This window comes from Chiroxiphia lanceolata, chromosome 7 (assembly GCF_009829145.1).
Source record: "Chiroxiphia lanceolata isolate bChiLan1 chromosome 7, bChiLan1.pri, whole genome shotgun sequence".
In the NCBI taxonomy this organism is placed as follows: Eukaryota; Metazoa; Chordata; class Aves; order Passeriformes; family Pipridae; genus Chiroxiphia; species Chiroxiphia lanceolata.
The window spans coordinates 20,503,933-20,516,150 of NC_045643.1; the positions used below are offsets into that span (position 1 = coordinate 20,503,933).

Below are 12,218 nucleotides of genomic sequence, written 5' to 3' on the forward strand. Positions count from 1 at the left end.
TTGCTTAAGCAAGAGTTAAATATCTTTAAACATATTTTCTTCACTGCTAACATTGAAAGTATTGAACATTGAAAATAAGCTTGTGTTTTTTAGTATCTAAAGATCTGAATAGCTTGTGTCCAAGAGAAAAAGGAGTCACCTGAGGAGCCCTATGAATCATTGACATATTTTTTTGTTGCTACTGTGTAGCACATTTTACCTTTTGCTTTATAAGAAGGTAAATAGAAAGGTGCAGTTGGAGTTACTCTGACAAATAAATGCAGTTTTACTGAGGCTATTTGTGGAAAACTGTTCTGCTGCCCCCAGCACTTAAAGAATTATCAAACTGGAAGGGCATAAGAAATTGATAGAACAAACAATTTGAAATCTGGAAAATATTTGTGATGCTAAGTGACTAAAGAACTGTGTGCTCAGCTTGTCTAAAAGAACTGGCTGGCCTACAGTTATTTAAGATTACTGATGATAATGTCTCTACTTTGAACAGACAGAATAGGATGTCATCTTCAAATACCTGTTCCAAGTTACCTGTTCCAACTCTTCTGCAAAATACATTTTTCCATCCACTCTGCCTCTTCTTGTTTTTATAATGAAGTGGCAAAGGAATGTGCAGCAGTGTGTCATACACAGTACTTTTGCGTTTACTACTATTATTTACATGCTATGTATTTTGGCATTTGTATTATCTATGATAATATTGACTCACACCATCAATAAACATCTTGCATTGATGCTTAATTCTTAGATCACTGTCATGGCAGAATGAGTTCATCCATAACAGTTCTCCTATAGGGTGCTGTCTGAATGATTTATCTTAAAATACAGGAGCTATGGTAAAGGAAATCCAGGAGAAGGTAGATAATATAATGCCAGAAAGAAACACCTAATTGGACAATGTAAATAGTGAAGTCTGATACTACAATTTTTGAAGAAAAATTACAACTATTAACTAAGAGGAAGGGAGGATTAATTTAAATCCATGTTAAAAAAATCCAATAAAAATTTATTTCTTTATGTCTCTTGAGGAAGTTGCAGATCCTGATGCTCTGTGAAGACATCAGTGAAGCAGCTCCTGAGACAGCAATATTTCATGGCTGACAGAAAAAAGGATTGCTGGAGAAGAAAATAGGATCATTTTAATTTCCCTTATAACCAGTCCTTGTGAGGAAACCATGACATTACTACAAGCACTGTGATTTTAACATGGCTAAAAGCCAAGCTGGAAATACGGTGCAAGATCTAGACTTTCTGAAGCCAATTATCAACTGTCTCCTTGCTAATCATGTTCATGAATAAAAAGTTAGCACATTATATGGTATAATGTTCTTTGGTGAGAAGTGTGGGCAGAGGATAAGTCTGTTCTGATCTTCAGGATGATCAGCAGATAAGAAACTAAAGGACTAAACAGGTCAAAATAATTTCCTACCTTTTGGATGCTGGTAACAACCTGTAGTGAGTTTTAACATTTCCACTTAGGGTAATTTGTATCAAGATAGGTACTAGAATTTTTTTTCCAGTGTTCTTATATTCAGCACACATTTGTATCCATGTGTTACTTCTCTCATGGTATACCTAAAGTAAACTGCACATTGCCATATATATAGGATTAATGAGATTATAAATAGTACCAACACTGTATTTCTTCAAGTGGCAATGCAGCTGCTGGTTACGAAGCCATATCCACTTTGAACACTGAGTGGTGCTATGATATTAAATATTGCAATTCACTCTTCTCCATTGGAAACAGGTTGTACCATCTGATAAGCCCCTTCACTTTTCACTTATTTATTAGCAATTACAGTTATATGCTATTACTTGTATTAATTAGTAATAATGACTTTATTATTTTTATTGTTGTTATTGTTGTTATTATTATTAGGCATCACTAAGACTTTGTGTGAAAACAGGGGCCAAATAAGTAAAGTAGCGGTAGTTTGTATTCATTGTCTGAATGCAACTCTAGCAATAAGTAATTGTAGCTGAATAATGAATCCAGGTACCATTGCAGTAGATATTGTTGTATAAACAGATGAAAAACACCACTGCTGTGTGGGAAGACTCTGGAATGACCCATTTCAATTCAATACAAAAATTACTTATTTAATATAATTTAGCATTCTGTGTTGTAAGAAGGTCTTTTGGGTGTATTGCAGTAACATTGGATACTGAAATATTACAGATTACAACATAGACAAGGCATGCAGAAAACAATTGTACATCAGCACTAAAACATCAAAATGATAAGGAAAAGAAAAAAATCTGAAACAATTTAAAAGAACATTGAAAAAAGGGGAGGCAATCCCTTTATTTGTGTTGAGTTTTGAGAAAGAGGGAGGAAAAAGGAAAAAAGAAAATTTTCCCTCTGCATGTAATTTCTTCCAGTTTAACATTGACTTTTAAATGCATACAGAAATCTAAAGGGTTTCATTTGTAGTCACCAGTCAGGCAACACTGTCTTCTGTGCTAAGTTACAGCATCTTAGATCTATGTTGTTCAGAGCAGCCAGACTGAAGTTATCAAATAACATTACAACATTGCATGGAATAAGTGCCTTTTTTTCTCTTTTTTCTTTTTTCCTTTTTTTTTTTTTTTTTTTTTTAATTTAACTGTATGCAATCAAGAAGCTGATTTCTGGCAGCCAGTCAAGACAATACGGATACTTTTTCAAGCAGGTTCTATGGAGCTGCTACCGAATCTCACACAATTTGGGGAAATGTCTTAAGTGGGCTATAAAAACTAGTGACCTGCTGCCCGTGCTAAAAAATAGAAGTGAAGAGGAAAATGCCTTCTTAGCATCTCTTTTCCCCTGCCATGGTATGCTAGTGCTGCAGCAAGAAAAGTGAGATTTTGAGCAAGCAGATGTGAGTACAGAAGCCAGATCACATAAGAACATTTTCAAATATGCTTATGAATTTTGTTAATGTATTTTTCATAGTTCTGAAGAAGATGAAGATTTATTTCTAAAGACTGAAAAAAACAATTGTTATTACTGAATTATTCTGATTTCACAGGTATATACTGAATTTTCATACTTTGAAATCAAAACTTTCCTGTGCTGCCCCTCCCTGCTCTGAAGCAGAAGGGAATTCAAACATTTCCAGTGATTTTTTATGGTCTTATGCTATGACCACGGACAAAACTACAGATGTGACCTATTTATGCAGCCTTCAAGATGCACCAATGTTCTATGAACATTAGAACAGGGTAATCAGTGCAGACAATGTGCCAAGGCCACATCAGGAGGCCTTCAGGAGTAGTAAGCACTGATCATGGAAGCTCTGGGAAGCAGTGGCGGGCTGGCATTTTAACTTGTGTTTAGCTGTGGCTTTGGTTGTAACTGGTGACCCGTAATGATTTCAGATATGTGTTGTAAGAACGATGCTCTACAGCTCTAATGCTTACTGCTCTTCAGGTGCCAATTTCTCCCTAAAATCTGTTCAGAATTACTGTCCGTTGTTCACACCCAAAAGCATGGAGGACATATGTAAATATGTCTAACCAAGAACACAATGCGTCTGAGGCATTTCCTTGAGTAATACATCACAAAAAACACCTCTTCTCGCACCGAGCTGCAGACAAGCTTATTTTCCATTGCCAGATTTCCAAGGTATTACACTTGGTGATCAGTAGAAAAGAAACACACATAAATGCTTTCAAAACCTCGTAAGACAAATGTTTAATGTCACTACCGCGGATTACAGCCAAGGGGCACCGCGACTTCCTCTCGGGAACCCATTTGGCACTGAACGTGAATGAAGAGCAGAAGAGAACGGCTGTGACCGCGCTCTCCAATTGGGAAGTTCCTGCTCCCCCTGCGCGCTCGCGGCTCTCGGCACCTGCTGCGGGCGCTGCCCCCGCGGGGTTCCGGCGGGGCGGGGGCGGCGCTGCGGCGGCGGGCGCGGCCGGGCCGGGCGGGGCTCCCCGGGGCGGCGGCTGCGGCGCGGAGGGGGCGGGCAGCGCTGGACACGGAGCCGGCAGCCCCGCAGCGCGGAGACAGCACCTACCTGTGGCATGGCAGAGGTGAGTGGCCTTTCCGCCGTCCTATTTGCGGGGTTCCGCCCGGGCTTGGGGCTAAGCTGCCTCGCCTCTCCCTGGAGGGCGGCTGGAGTAGTGAGTAAAAGTAGGTAGGGTATTCGGTTACCTTTTCCTTTTTTTTTTTTACTTGGCATTATCTTTTGGCGAGCAGCTTTATTAACAAGTCTCAGGTTCTCCACCGAGGAGAAAAATTCATCTCGCATCAAGCTGTGTCTGAGGTTCTACTTGGTACCTCTGAGGTAACAAAGAAAACGTATTCATCCTAATTGGCTGTGGAAGGTAATTTGCTGCCGTGGAGGTGGAGCAGGGTGAGCTCTAGATGTAGGATTTTCATCTGTGTCATCATGTCCCCTCGGTTGCTAAGCAGTGGTGACCACATCTGTGGGAAGATGGAAGAAGCACACAGAGGAGAGAGCAACAGGAAAAGCCAGGAAGAACAGCAGGTTCTCCTCTGGAGCAGCCTTATCTGCTGGGTATTTGTATAGAAAATAAACACCTGATGCCTTAGTTGTTCTTACGCACCTGTTACCTTAACTCTAAACTTCTGACATTCCATCTTATTGTTTAGGTAGAGCAAAGTTATTTTACTCAACCGAATTAGTTTGTCGTGACTTTTGTACAAAGAGTAGTAATTTACAAAAGTGCACTTTGTACTTCCCAAGAGTGGCACTGCTTTAACCTCAAAAAAAATCTTGGTAGGAAAACAAATGATGGGAACAACCCTTACAGAAAGTACATGGTTGATTTATGAAAAGTCACTCACTGAGAAGTTTTTCATCACAAAAATTAATTTCAGTATACTTTCTCCCTCCTTCTTTAAAATCAGATTTGGTCATTTAATTTGAGGACTCCAATGTATCTAATGTTTCTTTTTTTTATGAAAATATCTCGTTGTTTCAGGAATATATTAAAAAGACTTCTGGTTTGAGTGGGATGAAAAAGCAAAATTATGTAGTGGAAGGGTAAATTTGTTACTTTTTTTTGCTCAGTTGAACTTGTTGAGCTTGAGAAAACATGTGCATTTGAGTTAGCAACAAAAAAAACCCCAAAATTTTGTATTACTGTAATGACATGATTACCATTTGCTGTGCAGCGGCACAGCACTGTTAAGGAGAAAATTCTCTTTAATGAAAGGCAGTTTTTACACTGCTATTTTCATGTCAGTTGTTTGTGTGTGTAAACATCTTCTGGCTTCTAAGTGGACTGAAAAGTCTACTTTTATTAGAATCTGATCAGTTGCTGCATTGTTGTTTGCCAGACACATCTGTTGCAGGCAAATAGGAAGAATCCATCCTGTATGTTGGCTCTGATCTCACTGTGAGAAACACAGCAGCTCCTTGGCTGGTCCTGATGGAAAAGGGTGTGTCAGGGTGGGAAGGCAGAGCTCTGTTGTGTGCATTGCACACTGAGATTTGGGGTGGTCAGAGATGTGTTCAAGGTACTGCAAGAATAGCCAAGGGCCATATTGGCCATTAGCCAGCGCAAGGTGTTTGGTGTCATCTTCACCCACGCTCCATCCCTGTCACTTTTCTGTGTTAGGGATTCAAGAGGATAGTTTCATATAGGCTCTTGTATTTTAATTCTTTCTTACATATTTTTAAAAATACTGTGTTTTTTAACTGGTCTTCTGAAGGTGTATTTAGCTGAAGTTTATACCAATGCAGATTTGATGAAAATACAAGTTTTGTATACATCTTAGGCTTTGATAAATAATTTTATATTATTCCTAAGAGACACAAAAGCAAACATTGCCCCTTCCATATTTTAAATGTTATTCTGTGTTTGCAGATGAAGTTCAACAGAGAGAAATGGAAATGGGTGAAACAGGTTGTTGATTTCAAAATTAAATACATTTAAAAAAAGGCAAAGTGCAGATAAATAGTATAAGACGTGAACAATTTTCTGGGCTTTTAAATAGATTTTGTTAATCTAAGGTTTTATTACCAACAATACTATATTGATATGGATGCCTTTTGCCTTCAATATGTTCTTATAAAACTTGTTTCTCTTTTTTGAGGAAATGATGAAGCTTTGAGGTAATGCTGAAAAGACAAATACTTTGTTGTTCCTCATATAAGAAAATGTAATTCATTGCTAATATGTAATTACTACTAATAAGCACTGATAGCACATAGAAAACGTTCCATCTTATTCCAGTCCGAGGGAACATACTATACCTGGATCCAATCCTTCAAGCACATATCCTCATTTAATTTTTCTGTAGGGACATTGAGTTGGATGCCTTCTGCAGCATATCCCTAGAGGCTGTGTAAGTGCAGATAATCCAGAACACATGGAGAGAGAACTGGTGTAATTTAATCTTCAAGAATGTTTTCCTTTCCTGTTGAAATAAATTGTAAACTCAGGCCAGGACAAGGATGTATTTATCAATAATAATCACAGATGTCATGCTCCTTAGAGAGGGTTGAGTCACTCTCATTGTTGAATAGTTGTGCTGGTTGTGCTTGTGTCCAAAGCACATTGGTCTGTTAGCAGGGAAGATTTCCCATTAATTGTCTTGTTCCTCTTGTAAAGGTTTTTGTCACCAATAACTAGTTGATTTCTAGAGAGGCGACTAACCCCTTCTCACATTTCTAAGTGCAGGTTGCATTTTTCCATGTGAGGTAATAAGTTCAGTATAAATAGTTTTCTTAAGGTCTTGGAATAAATCCACTGTAGAAATTCAGTATCAAAGTAGAAACTTAAAAGAAAAATTAGATCATCTTGCATCCAGTCATTGTGTACTGGACAAATCCCCACTCCAACAGAAATTTGAATATATTTTCATATGAGAGCAAGTAAGTTTAATACAGTTATTTCCATAGAAGTTCTGTCATGTTTTCTCTCATGATTGGGCTCTTCCTTTGAAAGTCTTACCATGAAATTTTCTTACCTGCAATTCAACAGGTTAAATAAGGGAAAACAACAGCAATGCTCCAGCAAGACTCTGAGAGTATGCACTTTTGTGACATATTTGTGACATATATTAAATGGTAGTCTCTCCTATATCTGCAAGTTTAGTTGATCCTCTTGGGTTATTACTCTGTTGATGAAATTAGTGTATAGATCTAGGCTGGTAGGTTTTTTTAGCCTAAAAACATATCTTTCTCAGATGATTCATTTGCAGAATCATAACCCCATGTTATCCTGAATTTTTGGACTTAAAATGCTTGTTTAAAGTTGCCATATCTTTGGGTGGCCTGAGTCGCGAAAAGACATAAAGTGTCCCTCTGTGCCCTTGCAGTGTTACTTGTGCAGATGGGCTGGAGCACGTATTCTCTAGTGGCTGTTCCTTGCCTGCAGGGGTGGGCAGTGCCGGGTCCCACAGGGACTGGTACTGTGCTCTGTGTACTTGCCACGGTATAGAGATAGGATGCCATCTATGCTGTACCCAAAGAAGGAGCTGGCAGTTTTTTCTGTCTTGTATATGCTCCTGAGACACCACCAAGTTCTGGGACAAAACAGGCAAGCCCTTTGCATGACTCACTGTTTGGCTTTGTGTCTGGACAATGATTATCCTGTTATGAAAATGAGTAGATAATCAGTGAGGAGATATGATGGAGGAAAAATAACCAAATGGCAAACACAATTTTGAAACTGACTTTGATATACTTTTAGAGTGCATATAATTACAATGCTTTTATAGATGCTGATTTACCTTGCTACAGCATCATTGACAAGGGGTTTTTTGTGCCTTAAGTGTGCCATTTGAAACCCTACTGTGTTCATTATTACATCTCCAGGTTTCCTGAATGTATAATGTATGTCTTGGAATATTTACAACATCCCTGGGAGATGTTTTGCCCAACTGTTTTTACTGTACATAAAAAACTTATATACCAGTGGATATATACATTATTGCAGAGTGTATAAAGGCTGCATCTTTCCCTTCCTACTGCATTTGCTGCATTTCTTTTCTTTCCACAATTTCTTTAGTATTTCTTGAGTGTTTCACTCCTCACCTGTCTTACCATAGCCACCCTTTTCTTCTGATGTACCCCCATACTGCACCCACTGCAATGATTGCCCTCCCAGGAGAGACACAGTTGTTCAGCTCTCATGCACCTCTTAACTGCAGGTGTAGAGGAAATGTTTGATATTTGATCAGACAGCAGCCAGGAAGGAGCTTTTTGTTTCTAGTACCCAAATAATTAATGTGAATATACTTCTTGGCCATCTGGCTTGATCAGCTAGCATGCAAATACTTTATAATAATGAGATATGTGCCTTCTGAGCAGCTAGCCAGCCAGTGAGGAAATGTTTATTTTGGACGTCTGCCACTTACTAGGGACTTGTGCTTCTTTGCCCTAAATCCATCAGTGGCTTCTCTGGTACCTGCTGCCTGGGAGCTGCACATTTCCTCAGCATTGAGATTGTGGTTGGCCAGCAAGTGGTGTGTTTTTCTGTGTTTGCTCATCCTTCGTGTCTCCACCCTGATTCCATCTGGTAGCCCTTCTCTTATGACAAGGCTTATATTCAAGTGGAAAACCTCAAAGGAAATGAAATAAATTCAATTGTTTGAAGATACACGGTACTGTCAGTGTTTTTAGTATGTATAGCCAGATTAATCAGTACAGTCAGAGGCAGAAGAAAGCAGTTATAATATATTTATCTACAGTTTGTTTATGAAGACTTTGCAGCATTCAGTTGAAAAAAACCCAACAAACACAACAAACCCTTCTGATTTGCTACAAGTTTTACTAGATTTATTCATCTGGTGCACAGGGTGTTTTAAAGTTTTGAGTTTTTTCCTAATTAGATAGTTGGTGGGGGAAGAGGAGGGTAATTATCCAGGATAGAGTCCTTACATACAGGCCAGCCAAGGCAGGAGGAAGGAGAGAGGGAGCTGTAAAAACAGGTGCAGTGAAATGGTACTTACTATGGAAAATATGTGAAGGCACTGCTTAGGTAAACACGTCTATAGAAAAAGCAGTGGGGATAAAGGAACATATTTGGAATCATCTCGTGTTAAGGGTGCTATGAAGGTGACTGCCTTCCATATCAAGCCATCAAAGTCTGAAATATCCTTATTAAAATAGATACCTCAGGTTCAGCACAGTCAGAGGGATCTCATCAAAGAATAGAACCACTTAGTGGGTAGGAGATGCCGATTTTTGTGGTGTAATCTATTTTTATTTCTATCCCAATAAAAATACAATTTCTTTTCTGTTTCTATTACTCTAAAAAAAATTATTTTACAACTTTGAGATGAAAAATCAGAGGAATTACTTTAAAATTAAATAGATATGCTGAACGAGTCTCTCATAATTTTGTTGAGGCACATAGCTATAGAAGTAGGGTGATCTGCGCTGAAACCAAAGTTGCTATATTCTAGAAGGGAATCTCAAGTTCTTACACTGTAAAATGCATTTTACGATTTGTGTTTTGGAGGTGTGGTTTTTATTTTTGGGGGTTTTTTTTTTTGAGTTTGTTTGAGCTGGGTTTTTTTACAGCCTCATACCATTAGCTTTCACTGTAAGAAAAAAAGTAAATAAGTAAATTTCTAGTTCTTGGAGATGCGTTGACTTTTTGGGGGGGAGTAGTTGAAAGTGTGGCAAGTGAATCACAGAGGCAGATAAAAGAGAAAACAAACAGCATCAAGCATTTGTAAGCCTCTGAACAGCAATTCCCATTCTTTTAAGCAAATGCCATCATTTCTAGGGCCAAACACAGATGTATTGTATGTTTAGAGCAGTGCTGATATATTTTTCTTTTTCTCAAGCTTTTACATTATTAAAACATTTATGTCAAGGTCTAGGACTAGGAAAAGAATGTTTGGCAAGGACACTAGTTGCTACTCCATTTGTACTTGTTTATGAGGATTATAGTCCAGCTGAAATGGAAATAATAAATAAGGATGTTCTTTAAGGTTTTCTGTTTAGAATCTGCCCCTGGTCAGTCATATTGAGGACAGTGTTCCTCCCATCTTTGGATGAATATGTCAAATGACAGTAGTTTGATACTTTGTAAGTAATTTAAGAAATGCAAATGTATTTACCAACAAATCAGCTAGCCACAAAATCCACTGACATTTTCATGGTGTTTGAATCTTTTAGATGGAGATGGGTGTTTAATTGAAGAAGTCTCTGGTAACTTTTTTCTAAAAGTACTGTTGTTTAATGCCATTCTTCTAGTTTCATTTGCAGTGTGAAAGTCTTTTCCAGAAACTGTAACATTACATTTAGAATGAGTGTGTATTCACTTTTAATTTTAGAAAGTTGTACATGAATTTGAAGATACTCATAAGTTTCTTTTTATCTTTAACTCGAAGAGCTGTATTTTAGCTAAGCTGAAAAGAAAGATGTACACTCCTGGAGATCTAAGATGCAAGGAAGTGAGGGGGAAGGAGTGCAGGCACAGACTAATAGGCTATTCCCCTCTTCTGATGAATACTTGATTCAATTATTTATTCCTACTGTATGACTGGAAGGAAGGAACACGAAAGGTTTTGAAGCTGAACATCATTCCACAGTGCTGAAAAAGTACAGTGGCTCTGGTGGTCTGGTCTGAAACAGCTGCTTGCTTTTTGCCTGAAACAGAAAATTGTGGTGTATTGCGTAAAAAAAGAAAATTACTTTTTTTAAACCAACTGCTGGACTTTATATTCTGCCTTTTTAATGGCTGTTTTCTATGAGTGTCTTGCAATTCTGTTTTATGTTAGACAATCACAATATAATTAATCAGTGCTTTCTGCAGCAAGATAACACTTCTAGGCAAGACTCCTGTGTTTCCAGGGAATGATGTAGTACTGCACGTGTATTAAAAATGCTGTGTGCTTACAGCAAGGAACAAGATTGGAGATGGCTTTGGTTGGTTTTTGTTTTTTTTAGGGGGGATGGGGCAGGAAAAGGAGGCAGCGAGGATTTTTTTGTTGTTTGTCCCCTATATGCTTATGACTACTTTTAGTTACTGTTGCTGTAGGTATTTTCAAAGATCTGCCTGTAGGTTGCCCATACTCATCTGGTGCTTTGTGTGCAAAGTAAATGATTATCAGGTGTCATTTCTGGAAGTATTCCTAATGGCTGAAGATTTGATGATGAGCAAACAGTATCAACAAAAACTATCAGGGCAATCTTTGGATGTTTCCTGTGCTGATTTTGCAGTGATAATAAAAGTGGGACTCTACCAAATGTTTTCATGTGTGTGAGATGGGGCCTTTAAAGATCAATAGGGTATTTACCTCTCAATATTGGAGACAGGGACAGGTCTGTTGTCAGAGGGATGCAGGGACATCTTTCACTGCACAAGGGTGCTCAAAGCCCTGTCCACCCTGACGTGTTGAACCACATCAGGAGTCTGGGTGGGCTTGTTCAGAAGTCTTGAATCACTGGGTTCAATGCAGGGGAAATGGATGATTCCAAGCCAGTAGATAGTTCTGTGACTTTGGAATAGGTATTTTTGGCAGACACATTTCTGTGGTTTTTTTTCTTCTACCAAGTGGCACACCCTGATAATACAGTGTGAACTTAGCAGATTTTTTTTAATGTAGTCTTGCAGCTGATTCAATGATTTCAAACATTTTGAATATTCACAATTTATCAAAAGCTAGGTCAATAACTTTGCCTCCTTATTCTTAATGATTGAATTTTTGAACATGCATGGGAAAATATGAATATGTGGCATACTAATATGAGGTGAAAAACATAATTTTTTTTCAATTCTTCATGTATTGTCAATTACCAGAAGAGTGGATTGCACCAGAACATTTATCTTTGTCTACAGATTCTAATGAAATAGCTCACAGAGGTCGATCCTTTTCTTGCTAATCTTCAAGAATCTTTTATTCTTAATTGCTGAACATTGCTTCAGCAGTGTCACATAGCAGTGACATCCTTTAAACTGGACTTTGAATCAGGTAAATTAGTTGCAGAATGTATTTTGCTGGCTAGATTCTAGTACTATCATTAGTACTACTTCATTAATTACTATCAATATTTCAGTATTTTTCAACAATTCAATGTGGTATAATGTTTTACTGCTACCTCTTATTAATATGTCAGCTGACAATCAGTATCAGCCAGTGCAACCTTGATTTTGAAACTCTAAATTTAAATGTGGAGGGCAAAACATTTTCAGTAAAAAAAAAGTAATTATGAAATTAAATTACTACTCCACATTTGCCTTTCCTTTTTCATTCAGCAGATTTTGTTTGCTTTTAGAGGATACAGTCATATCTGTTTATTTGT

At 38.0% G+C, this 12,218-nt stretch overlaps 1 protein-coding gene across 3 annotated transcripts in view; it reads left to right on the forward strand.

Annotated features, from left to right (window-relative positions):
- Nucleotides 1-3,988: 3,988 nt before the first annotated feature.
- Nucleotides 3,989-12,218, forward strand: part of SCN1A (sodium voltage-gated channel alpha subunit 1) — a 187,721-nt gene continuing 179,491 nt past the window's right edge. For all 3 annotated transcript variants that reach the window (XM_032693632.1, XM_032693631.1, XM_032693638.1), the window contains exon 1: nucleotides 3,989-4,017. The gene's annotated coding sequence lies outside the window, so the exon portion shown is untranslated. The remainder of the gene's footprint in view (nucleotides 4,018-12,218) is intronic.